Genomic DNA, 15,126 nt, shown 5'->3' with positions numbered 1-15,126 from the left:
TTTATGCCACTTCACTTCTACTAAAGACCTGCATTAGTACCTGTTTTTACTAACCAAAAGAAATCCAAAGAGGACTTCTGCTTTTACGAAAAAAGGCAAAAAGTGAAAATAGCATTCAGGGTTTGTTTTGCAGCGAGCTGTTACAAAGGAAGTTGTGCACTCTGAGCAGTGACAGCGGCACTGCCAAGCTCCCTCCCTAGGAACTACATTCAGTATCTCATCTAGCCGCCAAAGCTTTGAACTGTGTATGTGAGCATCTGTGCCTTATGGAGATTTATTTTGTGCATTCACTAGCAAGAGGTGTCCTAAAATAATTGCTTCTTTGCTTTACACCACATCAGCTCACGAAACGTTTCATAGGAATGCTCTACTGTTGGATAGCAAGGGAAACCTGTATTCTGTTAGCTGAGGTCACTAGGCAGGAGGACAATGAAGCCTGGAGTTGTAGTTTCTCAAATGGTGAACCATTCTCCCAGTATTTAGTCATCAGATTTGAAAGGGAATTTTTAAAAAATCAATTATCCCATCCCTCTTTCTACAGTGCAAAGCGTTCCCCCTAGCTACTGGTCTAGAAGTGATCCAGTCAGGGCAAAGGTCAGAACTTTCAGTCAGTGGTTAAGGAAGTTAAATGCTCTCTTTTCCAGAAAGTGAACCAGTGGCCTCTAGCAGTCATGAGAAAAGTCAAGCTGAGGATAAACCAAACACAGGGAGGATGGCAAAGCCTAGAGAATTTCAGAGAAAGATCCAGAATCCTGATGAAGCCTTTCTTGAAGAAGTTGTGTGGACAAATCTTTTTTGTTTTAGTTTTTGATTTTCAGCCAGTTTATATTCAATTTTCTATTACTTGCAACAAAAGCAACTTATCTGGTTGAACATCTTTCTGTCCTGGTTTGTTTTGTTTTTTAACTTTTCTGTATTATTTGACTCTGCCAGTCACTTTTTGGAATTTTGTCCTCCTGGGGCTTCAATCTTTCACTCATCTTCTGCTCTTTAAAGGCAATCAGCACATCCCTGGAAACAAGCATGGAAAGACATGTACAGCACAGCACATTGTTGTTGATCCAGGTTCATCTCTCTTTTTTCACCAGCAACCTCATTTCACACAGGTCTATGTGACCCAGTTTTGGACTGTATCCTCACTCTAACATTTACTGACCTAAAACAAATAGAGTGCCAGTTATTTCTCCAGCAAAAATGAGTTTATTCAGGGTCAACAAAGAATTGCATGAGCAATCACGGTGAGCTACATTTGAGTACCCTACCCCCACCCCTCAGCAAAAAGGAAAGGAAAACTATTTTAGAGAGGGGGAAGGGAAGTTGGGAGGTCTATAGTACACAAAGAGTCTATTGGAGGAATTGAGAGTTCAAAGTATAGTGGCTTTTCATTAGCTAACTCGTGACAATCTCTCATTCGTTGAGCTCTCGCCAGGCAAGAAGAGGAAGTCTTTCTTCTTCCTGTTGGTCTCCACTATCACCCTAGGGTTTGAGCGCTCCCCCTTCTGGACTCCCAACACTATTTTAACTGAAGTTTCAGTTGATTAATTTTTACTTGCCCCCCTTTTGATCAAGATTTCTCTCTCTCTCTCTCTCTCTCTCTCTCTCTCTCTTTCTCTCTGAAAGCATTGCTCATTGAGAGTTAGGTTTTCCAGTTTTTAGCAGTTTTTTGTCCCTTGATGCCAAGAAGGACCTTTTCTGGGTATAGTGTCCCATGTCAGAGGAAAAGTGAATAGACTGGAAACTTCTTGAGGTTACATGTGAGTAACAATGAGGGATAGGAGGGAGAATTTTCAGGTACTTTTTATCTAAAGTTTATATGGGATCAAGATCATAGACATTGAAGATCATCTGAAACATTATGTCATCATCAATGGTTTGGCAGACAAACTTCCAACAGGCCTGGTCTGGATAGCTTGGAAAAGCTGTATCATCAGATGCCATCTGCTTTAATTCCAGAAAATTTTTACTTTCAGGTCACCAGATGATATGCAGGTCCAGTCATCGTTCAGCATTTTCTTTAGGTATGTCACATGAATCCAAGAATCTGTTCCCTGGAGTTTGACAGCACAAGGATTGGTTTAGCAGTATCTGATAGGGGTCTTTCCAGTGAGACTGAAGAGTCCTTCTGAAGGTATCTTTTCCAATAGGCAAAATCTCCAGGTTGCAAAGTGTGATGCTTAAGGTCTTCGTCTCCTGAGATCACACCATGATAAGATTGCTCTACCAAAACATGGTTATTTTTAATAGAAGCAATTAGGCCTTTGCATTATTAAAGTATCTCTCCTTTTACCTGTTGGGGGGTTAAAAGAGGCAGGAGCCAAGAGACCGTGGGGCATCCTGTGACTGTCTCAAAGGGTAAGAGTTTATAAGTTCCAAAAGGGGTGAGTCTAAGATTTAAAAGGACCAATGGCAATGCTTTTGGCTGTGGTGTTTAGAGGGCATCTACAAATTTTGCCAGTTGAGTTTTAATAATGCCGTTAGTGTATTCAACTAAACCAGAGGATTGAGGGTGGCAAGCACAGTGAAAGTGTTGTAAAACCAGACAAACAGTACAGATGTGACAAAGCACCTGACCAGTAAAATGGGTTCCTAGATCATGAAATTCAAGAGGAGTTCCCCAGGTAAGGATAATCTTTTCCAAAAGGATTTTAGCCACAGAAGAGGTAGTAGCCTGTCTGCAAAGGAAGGCTTCAGTCCAGTGTGAAAACATACAGACATGACTAAAATATATTTATATCCATGAGACAGACACAGTTGTATGAAATCCATCTGCCAGATCTTGAATGTTCCATTAGACAGTTTGAAATTTTGGGAGCAGTACAAACATGCTTCCCTGGGTTGTACTTCAGACAAATGGGATAAGTGAGGTAGGCAGTTTTTGCAGCCTTGTTAATGGTTCCCAACCAATATTGATTTATGAATGCTACCATTTTGTCAGTAGACCAATGGTTTAATGCATGTACAATGGTTAGGAGTGGGAATGACAGAGTCTCTGATAGGACTGGGTTGTTATTTTGTCCAAACCAGAGCTTTCTCTCTCTCTTCTGTTTTAACTCCATATCCCCTTCTAATTGCCACCCATTTTTTCTGCTTGCTTTTTTTTTAAAGAGGCATTGAAAAAAATTTTTAATTGAGATATAGTTGATGTACAATATTGTATAAATTTCAAGTGTACAACATAGTGATTCACAATTTTAAAAGGTTATGTTCCATTTATAGTTATTATAAAATATTGGCTATATTCCCTGTGTTGTACAATATAGCCTTATAGCTTATTTATTTTATATATAGTAGTATGTACCTCCTAATCTCCCACCCCTATCTTGCCGTTCCCCCTTTCCTTCTCCCCACTGGTAATGACTAGTTTCTTCTCTCTGTGAGTCTGTTTCTTTTTTGTTATATTCAATAGTTAGTTTTACTTTTTAGATTCCACATATAAGTGATATCATACAGTATTTGTCTTTCTCTGACTTATTTCACTTAGCACAATACTCTCCAAGTCCATCCATGTTGTTACAAATGGCAAAATTTCATTCTTTTTTATGTCTGAGTAGTATTCCATTTTGTGTGTGTCTGTGTGTGTGTGTGTGTGTGTGTGTATACAGAGAGAGAGAGAGAGAGAGAGAGATGTGTGTGTGTGTGTTGTGTATACCACATCTTTATCCATGCATCTGTTGATGGACACCTAACGTTGCTTCCATATCTTGACAATTGTAAATAATGCTGCTGAACATCGGGGTGCATGCATCTTTTCAAATTAGTGTTTTCTTTGTGTGTGTGTGTGTGTGTGTGTGTGTGTGTGTGTGTGTGTGTGAGAGAGAGAGAGAGAGAGAGAGAGAGAGAGAGAGAGAGTATGCGATAAATACCCAGGAGTGGAATTGCTGGGTCATGTGGTAGTTCTACTTCTAGTTTTTTAAGAAACCTCCATACTGTTTTCCATAGTGGCTGTACCAATTTACATTCCCACCAACAGTGCAAGAGGGTTCCCTTTTCTCCACATCCTCACCAATATTTGTTATTTGTGCTCTTTTTGATGATAGTCATTCTGACATCTGTGAGATGATATCTCATTGTGGTTTTAATTTGCATTTCTCTGATGATTAACAATGTTGAGCATCTTTTCATGTAGCTGTTGGCCATCTGTATGTTTTCTTTGGAAATATGTTGACAAAATTCAATATTCATTTATGATAAAAACTCTCCAGAATGTGGGCATAGAGGGAACATACCTCAACATAATAAATGCCATATAATAAACACACAACTAACATCATAATCAACAGTGAAAAGCTGAAAGCATTTCCTCTAGGATTAGGAAAAAGACAAGGATGCCCACTCTCATCACTTTTCTTCAACACAGTATTGGAAGTCCTAGCTGTCAGACAAGAAAAAGAAATAAAAGGAATCCAAATTGGAAAGGAAGAAGCAAAACTGTCAACTGTTTGCAGATGACATGATATTATACATAGATAATCCTAAAGATGCCACCAAAAAACTACTAGAGCTAATCAATGAATTTGGTAAAGTTACAGGATAAAAAATTAATATACAGAAATCTGTTGCATTTCTATACACTAACAATGAACTATCAGAGTGAAAATTAAGGAAACAATCTCATTTACAGTTACATCAAAAAGAATAAAATACCTAGGAATAAACCTAACTAAGGAGGTAAAAGACCTGTACTCAGAAAACTATAAGACACTGATGAAAGAAATTGAAGATGATATAAACAGATGGGAAGATGTACTGTGTTCAGGGATTGGAAGAATTAATGTTGTTTAAATGACCATACTACCCAAGATGATCTACAGATTCAATGCAATCCCTATCAAAACACCAATGGCATTTTTCACAGAACTGGAACAAATAATTTTTAAATTTGTATGGAAACACAAAAGACCCCAAATAGCCAAAACAATCTTGATAAAGAAGAACAGAGCTGGAGCAATCACACTCCTTGACTTCATGCTATGCTACAAAGCTACACATCAAAATAGTATGGTACTGGCACAAAAAGAGACAAAGATCAATGGAACAGAATAGAGAGGCCAGAAATAAACCCACACACTTATGGTAAATTAATCTATGACAAAGGGCGGCAAAAATACACAGTGGCGAAAAGACAGTGAGACTTATCTCTTCAATAAGTGGTGCTGGGAAAACTGAACAGCTGCATGTAAAAGAATGAAATTAGAACATTCTCTGATGCCATATACAAAAATAAAATCAAAATGGATCAAAGACCTAAATGCAAGACTGGAAACCATAAAATTCCTAGAGGAAAACATAGGTAGAACACTCTTTGCCATAAATCATGGCAATATTTTTGGATCTGTCTCCTAAAGCAAAGGAAATAAAAGCAAAAATAAACAAATGGGACCTAATTAACCTTAAAGGCTTTGGCACAACAAAGAAAATCATCAGCAAAATGAAAAGAAAACCTACTGAATGGGAGAAAATATTTGCAAATGATATGACCAATGAGGGGTGAATATCCAAAATATATAAACAGTTCATACAACTCAACATCAAAGAAACCCCAAGCAACCCAGTTTTAAAATGGGCAGAAGACCAGAGCTTCATCTCTTTTATCAAGCAATTGTTGAATTTCCAATCTTATTTTTCCCTTTCTGAGGCCAATTGTTGGGCTTCTCTAGCCAGTTTTTCTAAGTTATCTTTTGGGGAAATATGCCTTTGGACCACAGCAGAAGTTTGGCTGCTGTTGGTTCCTTTATAGGCAGCATAACTTGTGGAAATGTCAGCAAGGTGATTTCCCTTAGCTTCCAGAGAGTCAAGTTTAGAATGCCTCAGAATATTAATAACAATTAAAGTATTGCATCCAATAATTCCTGAACATAGGGGCCATTTTAAATTTTATTTCCACTGGAAGTAAGGAAGCCACATTGCTTCCACAACATTCCAAAACCATAAAATATTCCAGAAACATACCTACTATCAGTATAAATATTGGTAATTTTGCCCTTGGCTAAAGTACAAGCCTGTGTAAGAGTGTATAATTTAGCCTGTTAAGCCACAGTAACCACAGGTAAAGATGTTGTCTCTACAATATTGAAAGAAGTTGCAATAGCATACCCAGCACAATATTTAAATGAGAACCATCAGTGAACCATGAGAAATCAGCACTACCCAAAAGAATTTCTTACAGGTCATCACAAGGAGTCAAGTGGTCATCAGTCAGTGTTAAGCAGTCATGAGGGACTTCATCACACAGAGAAGAGTATCAGGGTTAAGGTGCCAACAATGTAAAGAGTTATGTGAAGAGCAGTTAACAAAAGGTCTTCATAGGAGTGAGCTGGCTAAGAACTGGTGCATGTGATGAGAATTCAGGAGGGCTTCTACTGCATGAGGTACAAAAATAAATGGATCCCATAATGATTTTCTCAGTGGCCTTAACCAAAAGGGCAGTGGCAGTAATGGCTCTAAGGCAAGGGGGTTATCCCCATGCCACAGGGTCAGTTGCTGGTCATAATACCCTCTAGGTCAATGGTAGTCCCTGTGTTTTTGAGTGAGTACCCCAAGGGCGTTCCCTTCATTATCATTACAAAGAGGAAAAAGGGAATCTGATCATTGGGATGCCAAAGGATAGGTGGGTTCATCAAACTTTGCTTTAAGGTCTTAAAGGCCATGTCATCCAGTTCTTCCCATAAAATTGGGTTGTTGTTCTTAGTAAAACAGAGATTTGGCCATAAGAGATTAAGATTTGGCCAAGAGACTGGCCAATCTTATGGCCATAAGATTTGGCCTATTTCAGCAATAACTAAGTAGCCCAAGAAAACCTTGCAGTTGGCACTTAATTTGGGGTTTTGGGAAACTTAGGACACCGTGAAGTTTATCTCAGTTTAGGTGTAGCCCTTGTTCTGATATCAGATGTCCTAAATGTCAGTCAAACCCAGGTTTGGGCAAATGGCAATTCTTCCTTGGTGAATTTATGTCCCTTTAAGACTAAAAGCTTTAGCAAATGGATGCTGTCTTCTTGTGACGAGGCTTGAGAAGGAGAGCAAAGAAGAAAATCAGCCACATATTTCAACAAAGTAGAAAACCTAGGGAACTTTATATCATCCAGGTCAGCCTTCAGGATTACTGAGAAATACTCAGTAAAACCCTGAGGCATTACTGTTCAGGTGAATTTTTTTTTCCCCAAGTGAGCACAAAGAGGTATTGGTCAACTTTATCAACTGGAATACTAAAGAATACACTGCATAAGTCAGTTACAGTTAAGAATTTGCTGGGACTTCCCTGGTAGCACAGTGGTTAAGAATCTGCCTGCTAATGCAGGGGACAGGGGTTCTATCCCTGGCCCGGGAAGATCCCACATGCTGTGGAGCAACTAAGCCTGTGTGCCACAACTACTGAGCCCATGTGGCACAACTACTGAAGTCCGTGCACCTAGAGCCCGTGCTCCACAACAAGAGAAGCCACCACAATGAGAAGCCCGCACACCACAGTGAAGAGTAGCCCCCCGCTCACCACAACGAGAGAAAGCCCGCGCACAGCAACAAAGACCCAACGCAGCCAAAATAAATAAATAAATTTTTAAAAGCCAACGCTGTCCCAAGAATTTGCTTTTGGTGGAAGTGGGTGTTAGTAAGAGTGTGAGGGTTAGAAACAGCAGGGTGTGAAGGCAAACCTCCACCCTTTGTCCTTAGGTTTTCTGAGCAGTAAAACAGAAGAGTTACAGGAACTAGTACAAGGGATAATAAGGCCTTGAGCTTTGCAATTTTCTATTATGGGCTTTATATCTCCAAAGGCTTCTTTACTTATAGGATATTGATTATTTCTGGGGAGAGGTTCTGAGGGATCTATTTGAATCTTGATGGGAGGTGTGCCGTGAATTTTGCCAGGATCAGTTGGAGATTTTGTCCATGAGGAGGGTGATAGATTATTCAATAGGGACAAATTGATCAGTATTTCCAAAATCAGCTATAGTACTGTAAGAGATGGAATGGATAAAAGACATCAAAGGGTCATTTAATTCCCTTGGTTGGCTGCTTTGACAACTATTGTCAAATCCTAGAATTATTTCCTCCTTTTGGGAGAAAGAAATTCTGGCATGATACTTTTCTAAGAAGTCTCGGCATCATAAATGAATGGGGTGGTGGGACTAAGGAGAAAGGGGTGTGTATTTCTCAAAGGGCCTTAATAAAAGGGAATAGGTTCAAAGACAGGAACCTTTTGAGGTTCGTTAGAGATCTCCCACTATTTGAACTCTTTTAGTACTCTGAGGCAGGGACTCTTTATAGTAGTGGGATGGAGCACCAAGAGTGTGGCTACAGTGTCAGTTAGGTCTGGAAGAGATTCATCCCCAGTCCGGAGACATGTTCTTGCAAGCCAGTTAAGAGAGAGGACTGGGAAGAGCCCCGGCGGTTCTTCAAGGCTCTGTCATTGAGAATTGGTAGGGCGTTGAAAAGACTGGTTCAAGGGCTGAAGGAGCTTGAAGTACTTACATTTATAGCCATCTCTTTTCCAATGTCCTGGGTCTTTGTAATAATACCAGAAACTAGGAGGACTTTGTTTTTGTTTAGGGGCCTTCATTTGCTGGAGTTGAAGAATTTTAGCGGTCTTCTTTTAGAGGACTCATCTAGGTTGTGAGAGAGCTTGTTAGCCAGATTAACTAAATCTGGAGTGGACATAGTTTTCCATTGCATTCTGGTCCTTTTTACTAGGAGGGAAAGGCCCTGGTTGAGCCCATTAATGAACAGAGTTAAAAGCTATCCAGGTGGAATGAAGGAATGAAGACCAGAATTCTCTTTAAAAATAATTTGAAGTCTATTGTAATCATTACGAACAGTTTCATCAGATTTTTGTGTGCAAGCCTGAATTTTGCTCCAGTCAACAGGCTTTGGAGAAGTCTAGGAATTGCCCAGTGAAGTTGCCTACTGATTGCATAAGCCTGATCACATAGTAAGTTAACAGGCTGGTCTTCTGGTTATAATTCTAGAGGCTTTCAAAGTTTTTCCAATTAGTGGTTTTCATGCAATGCTGGGCCTGGCCTTCATTAACAAGTATATGAACTAGCAGATATAAGTCAGAGAAACCAGGTTGAAGAGTTTGAATGACTATATTAAATTCCTCAGCAAATCTGTGAGGATCTTCAATTACTTTGAGAAAATCTTTGACTGTGGCTTGCAGTTCAGCTTTAGTCCAGGGCATGTAAGAAATTAAGGGTTTAGCCTCTAGATCCTCAGAAGGCTTGATTTTAAAGGGATAGGTTCTGATAGGTTGAAAGGAAAACGTAACAGGGAGAGTTTCAGAGAAAAGGGGAGGTTTGACAAGGGAATTAGTATGGGAGAACTGAGGGTAGAGAGGAGATGTAGGTGGTATAGAATGGAAGGAGGAATATGGCACCAGAGTTCGGGGCTGAGCAAGAAGAACCAAGGGAGACGAAGAAGATGGCGCTGGAGGCAGAACCTGAGAAAAGCAGCAGGGGAAGAGGAGCATGAGGCTTCAGAAGCCACCTTACCTTTCTTTAACCGTTTGTTTGCCTCAGTTAATCTTAAAATCTTAATTTGAAGGGCTTCCCGGGTGGCGCGGTGGTTGAGAGTCCGCCTGCTGATGCAGGGGACACGGGTTCGTGCTCCAGTCCGGGAGGATCCCACATGCCGTGGAGCGGCTGGGCCCGTGAGCCATGGCCGCTGAGCCTGTGCTCCGCAACTGGAGAGGCCACAAGAGTGAGAGGCCCACGTACCACAAAAAAAAAAAAAAAAAAAAGTGGGCAGTGGCCCAATTCCTGGAAATCCCCACCCCTTCCTGAAATAGCTGGAATACTCCTCCCACTCATTAGCCTATGAAATTACCCACCCCTATAAAAACTGACAACCCCATATCCTGGTGCCTTTCTCACCTTCTGAGATGGCCCACGCTCTGTATGTAGAGTGTGTTTCTCCCAAGGCTGCTCTCGCCTTCTGAGATGGCCCACACTCTATCAGTGCAGTGTGTTTCTCTCTAAATAAATCCACTTCTTACCTATCACTTTATCTCTCACTGAATTATTTCTGCGATGAGACATCAAGAACCTGAGCTTCATTAAATCCTGAAACCAAGTGTGTGATCTCAGTTGGAAGACCGTGGGTTTTGGCTGGGTTTGAGTCCCAGCCACGTGCACTCAAGTCTGTCAGGGTTTAGGCTGGGTTAAAGTCCCAGCACGTGGGTTCAAGCTCCAGTCTGAGGTGCACGGTTTCAGCTTCAGTTGGAACCACCTATTGCCAAAGTGCCAAATGAGTACCTGTATACAGAATAAGGCCTGAATCAGAAAGGGTGAAGCCTTAAAATAGATTCCAAATAAAACCTGAAGAGTTTCAAAACACAAAAAAGCAGAGGCTGGAAACCAGGCTCACTCTCAAACCCCAGGGTCTTCAAGAAAAGCAGCAACAAAAATGTACTCAATGTAAGTACCATACCTGTTTGCTTACCAGCATTGAAGTCATGAAGGGTCTTCTCTGGATCCCCATATGGGCCACCAAAATGTTGACCTAAAACAAATAGACTACCAGGTATTTCTCCAGCAAAAATGGGTTTAATTGGGATCAACAAGGAATTGAAATTTGGGGTCTATAACCATGGTGAGCCACATGCAAGTCTCCCCCCACCGCAACAAAGAGAGGAGAACTCTTTTAAAGAAGAGAAAAAGAAGTTGGGGGGTCTATAGTAAACAAAGACTCCATTGAGGAATTGAGAGTTCAAAGTATAGGGGTTTTTCAGTGGCTGAGTTGTGAGAGTCTCTCATTGGCTGCGCTCTTGCCAGGCAAGAATAGGAAGTCATTTTCCTTCCTGCTGAGCTCTGCTTTCCTCATAGAGTGTGAGAGCTTCCCCTTCTGGCCTCCTGACTCTATTTTAATTGAAGTTTCTGTTTATTAATTTTTACACCTTGCACACCATTGGAACACTGTATGTCCTAATTACCCACTGACTCCCTACAGAGATCTCTTGTCCCTCGTGTAAGAAACATCCTGCCTTGGAGCCCAGCCCAGGTTCCTATGACTTGTCCAAGCTGAGCTCATAGGATACACCTGTCAAGAGAGGGAATCAGATATGTGTCAGCTCTTTCTACTGGTTCCCTTCCTGCTTTTTTGACAACTCCACTTCAATTCTTTTCAACAGCCATGCCTACCCCCTAAGCATCAGCATTTCCTCAGGTTCAAGTGCCACATAGTATTCCCAATACATATTGTTAAATAAAACTGAATCCACAGAAACTGCATAATCTGTCCATATCCATTATGACAAAATTGGGCTTGGTATTCAACTTTCTAAAGCCCAAGAGAGTGGTTTACTTTCTACAGCATATAGGGCAGTCTCGTAATTGCCTTCATGGGACAAACTCCACGAAGCACTTTATATTTGATTCTGGAGGTGACATTTTAAGCAGCATATTGATATATAAGTCATTCTAAGAGGGAAGGATCCAAAAGGCATTATCAAGTACAGAAAGTAAAGGGACTAAGAACGTTCTCTCTTGGGAAGAAAATTCTTAGGAAAGAGTAGACAGTGGTCTCAAGTATCTAAACATCTGGGCTGTATAAAGTAAACCAGATTTATTTCATGCTCCTCAGGAGGAAGACAAGGAACAATGAGCAAAAGATACAATTAGGGCTTCCCTGGTGGCGCAGTGGTTGAGAATCTGCCTGCTAGTGCAGGGGACATGGGTTCGAGCCCTGGTCTGGGAAGATCCCACATGCCACGGAGCAACTAGATCCATGAGCCACAACTACTGAGCCTGCGTGTCTGGAGCCTGTGCTCCGCAACAAGAGAGGCCGCGATAGTGAGAGGCCCGCGCACCGTGATGAAGAGTGGCCCCTGCTTGCCACAACTAGAGAAAGCCCTCGGACAGAAAAAAAGACCCAACACAGCAAAAATAAATAAATAAAATTTTATATTAAAAAAAGATACAATTAATTCAATCTGGGTTAAATGCATAATATGAGAAATTTCCAATAATTAGAATTGTCCCAAAATGTTTTTACCTTGTGTGGTAGTAAGCACCCATCAGTAAAAAATTTCAAGCCGAAGTTAGATGACGCTCTATCAGGGATGTTGGAGACACAAGCCTGATTTGAATTGATCAAATGGCTCTTAAGATTCCAGATCCTTTTTAAATTCTAGAATGTGTCTCAAGTGAAATGTAATCAGTCAAGTTTTAATTGGTGCTTCTCAAACTTCAGTATGTACAAGAATCACCTAGAGAGCTGGTTAAAACATATATTTGGGGCCCAATCCCCCAGAGATTCTGATTCAAGGTGGGGCCCAAGAATTTGTTTTTCTAATAAGCTCCCAAATGATGCCAATTCTGTAGGTGCAGAGACCATGCTTTGAATAGCTCAGCACATCATAATTATTTATTAGATATTTGTGAAGAGATGAAGGAAAATTAAAAGGCTTTGGCAAGCAAAAAGGGAAATGAAAAGTAATGTATACTTGGCATTCATATAGGAAATAAAACAGTGTAATGACTACTTCAAAGGAAAGGATCCTTCCAAAACATAGGCCACATCTACCCAACAGTATAAAAATATTTGGAGAGGAAATTAATTGGTACATGTGGCTGTGGATGTTCATTTCTAACCATTCTAAACACTCCACCAAAGTCTTTCTTTTAAACATTTGGTTACGTAATTCTAATGAGATGATACCATTTAAAAACCTCCTGGTAGGGCGGGGAGGGGGAGGGGAAGGGGGGGTACCCACTCAGGCCCAGGTATCTCTTCTGCACATCTCTAACACCTTCACTAGCAATTCCACCCAGACCAGCAATAAAACCTGGGGAGCTTGTCAGTTAGGAGTAAAGGGCAGCTGTTTGAGACAAACAGTACAATTCAGTTTGTAGATGTTTTTAACCCTTGAAATGGAGATCTGAGGTGACCACCTTAAAAATACAAGCTCCCTAATGGCAAATTCAAAGGAAATACTTATCCATCCTTCAAAATTCATCTCAAATTGCACTCCCTCATTAAATCTTTCCTGATCCCATCAACAGACTGTGAGCTACAAATCCTTATCTCACATTCAGATCTCTTAAGATACTACATACTTTATTCTGACTTGCAAGCAGTATTTGTTGTATTAGTGTAGGCCAGATCACACAGTGGATTAAACAGAGAATGCATATATAAAGAATGATCAAATTCTGATAAACGAGTCCATAGGAACAAGTGTAAGGAAACTTCATGGTACTCTAGGGCTGAGGGACAGTAGCCAGGGAAGAACAAAGTTGGAAGGGGTTCTCCTCCCCAGGGTTCAGATCTCATTAAAGAAGGTACAGTTCAGGCCACTAGATATCAGAAAAGTTCACTGGTTTCTTTTAGCCAGAGCTGATTGGGGTCACTGGGAGAGCAGGAGGCATCCCTCCACAGTGTGGGCCGAGGATAGTTAACCAGCAAAGAGAAGTGGGTGTGCACACGGGATGGGAGCCCTGGGAGCAGGAAGGCCACAGGGCTTGGAAGAGGAAGTAATGGCTCAGTGAAACCTTCCAGGCTCCCAGCAATCCACACGTGGTACTGCACAGGGAATGAGGGCCCTGATATGGGCAGGAAGCCTGTGAAAAACCAGCTTCTATGTCAAAGATGGGAGTGCTGTGGGAAGCTTACTGCCAGGGTAGGCTGAGGCTACAAGGTCACCTAGTGACCACACATTAAATTCAAAACCTTTGTGCTTCAAAGGACATCATCAAAGAAGTAAAAGACAGCCCACAAAATGGGAGAAAATATTTACAAATCATATAACTGATGAAGTACTTGTATCCAGAATATATAAAGAACTTTTACAAATCAACAATTAAAAAATAATGACCCAATATTAAAAATAGGCAAAAAACAAACAGACATTTTTCCAAAGAACATATGCAAATGGCCAATAAGCACACAAAAAGAAGCTCAATGTCATTAGTCATTATGAAATGTGTATCAAAACCACAGTGATCTATTTACCTCACACCTACTAGGAAGGCTATAATCAAAAAGAGACTAATAAATGTTGGGGAAGATATGGAGAAATTATAACCCTCATGCATTGCTGGTGGGGATGCAAAATGGTGCTGCCACTTTGGAAGATCTGATAATTTCTCAAAATGTAAAACATAGAGTTACCATGTGATCATCAATTTCACTCCTAGGCATATACAACAAGAAAATTGAAGACATATATCCATAACAAAAACCTACACACAAATATTTTTGCATTCACAATAACCAAAAAATGGAAACAACTCAAATATCTATTAAATGATGAATGGCTAAACAAAATATACTATATCCCTGCAATGGAATACTAATACTACCATTAAAAGGGAAGAAGTATTGATACATGCTACCACATGAATAAACGTTGAAAACTATTCTTAGTGAAATAAGCCCCACACAAAAGGGTACGTATGATTCCATTTACATTAAATGTTCAGAATAGGAAAATGTCTAGAGATAGAGAGTAGGTTAGTGGTTGTCAGGGGCAGTGGGAGGGGGAAGAGAATGGGAAATAACTGCTAATGGATACAGGGCTCTGTCAGGAAGCGATGAAAGCATTCTGGAATTAGATAATAGTGATGTAAGCACAATATAGTGCACAGACTAAAAACCATTGGATTGTACACTTTAGGGTGAACTTTGTGGTAGGTAAATTATATCTCAATATAGCTGTTATTTATTTTGAGAACTAAGATTTTGATATTTGCCTCCATTTTCTTCTTTCCTTTCCAAGTACAGAGTTACATCCAAGGAACATGTACTGAAAAATTAAAATTTCTTTCTTTTCTTGGAACAATTAAGATATATAGAGAATTGGAATGTAATAATCAGTGACTTCAATTTTCATATATTCTTATAAAATGTTTATTGTTACTGGTTGCCATGAATGCTGAAAGCTCATGAAAATAAGTGAGATAGTGGAGAGGCTATGGGGCTGAATACCCAATGGAAGAGAAGACGAGCAAGCCACCTAGTCTCTCCCTGGGCCTCCAATTTCTCAACTGTGAAATGAGAAATTTGGGCGAGATGACCTCCAGCATCTGCATGCTGTTAACATTTGCCCTAGAAAATTAGCTTTAGAATCAAATTTTCAAAGATGTTTAATATTTATGAATTAAATAAATAGTAATAAGGATTATTTCCTGACACCCAC

The sequence above is a fragment of the Delphinapterus leucas genome, chromosome 5 (assembly GCF_059928025.1).
Source record: "Delphinapterus leucas isolate spDelLeu-1000000601 "Yukka" chromosome 5, BTC_Dleu_Yukka2, whole genome shotgun sequence".
Lineage (NCBI taxonomy): Eukaryota > Metazoa > Chordata > Mammalia > Artiodactyla > Monodontidae > Delphinapterus > Delphinapterus leucas.
This window is presented reverse-complemented; position numbering follows the sequence as displayed.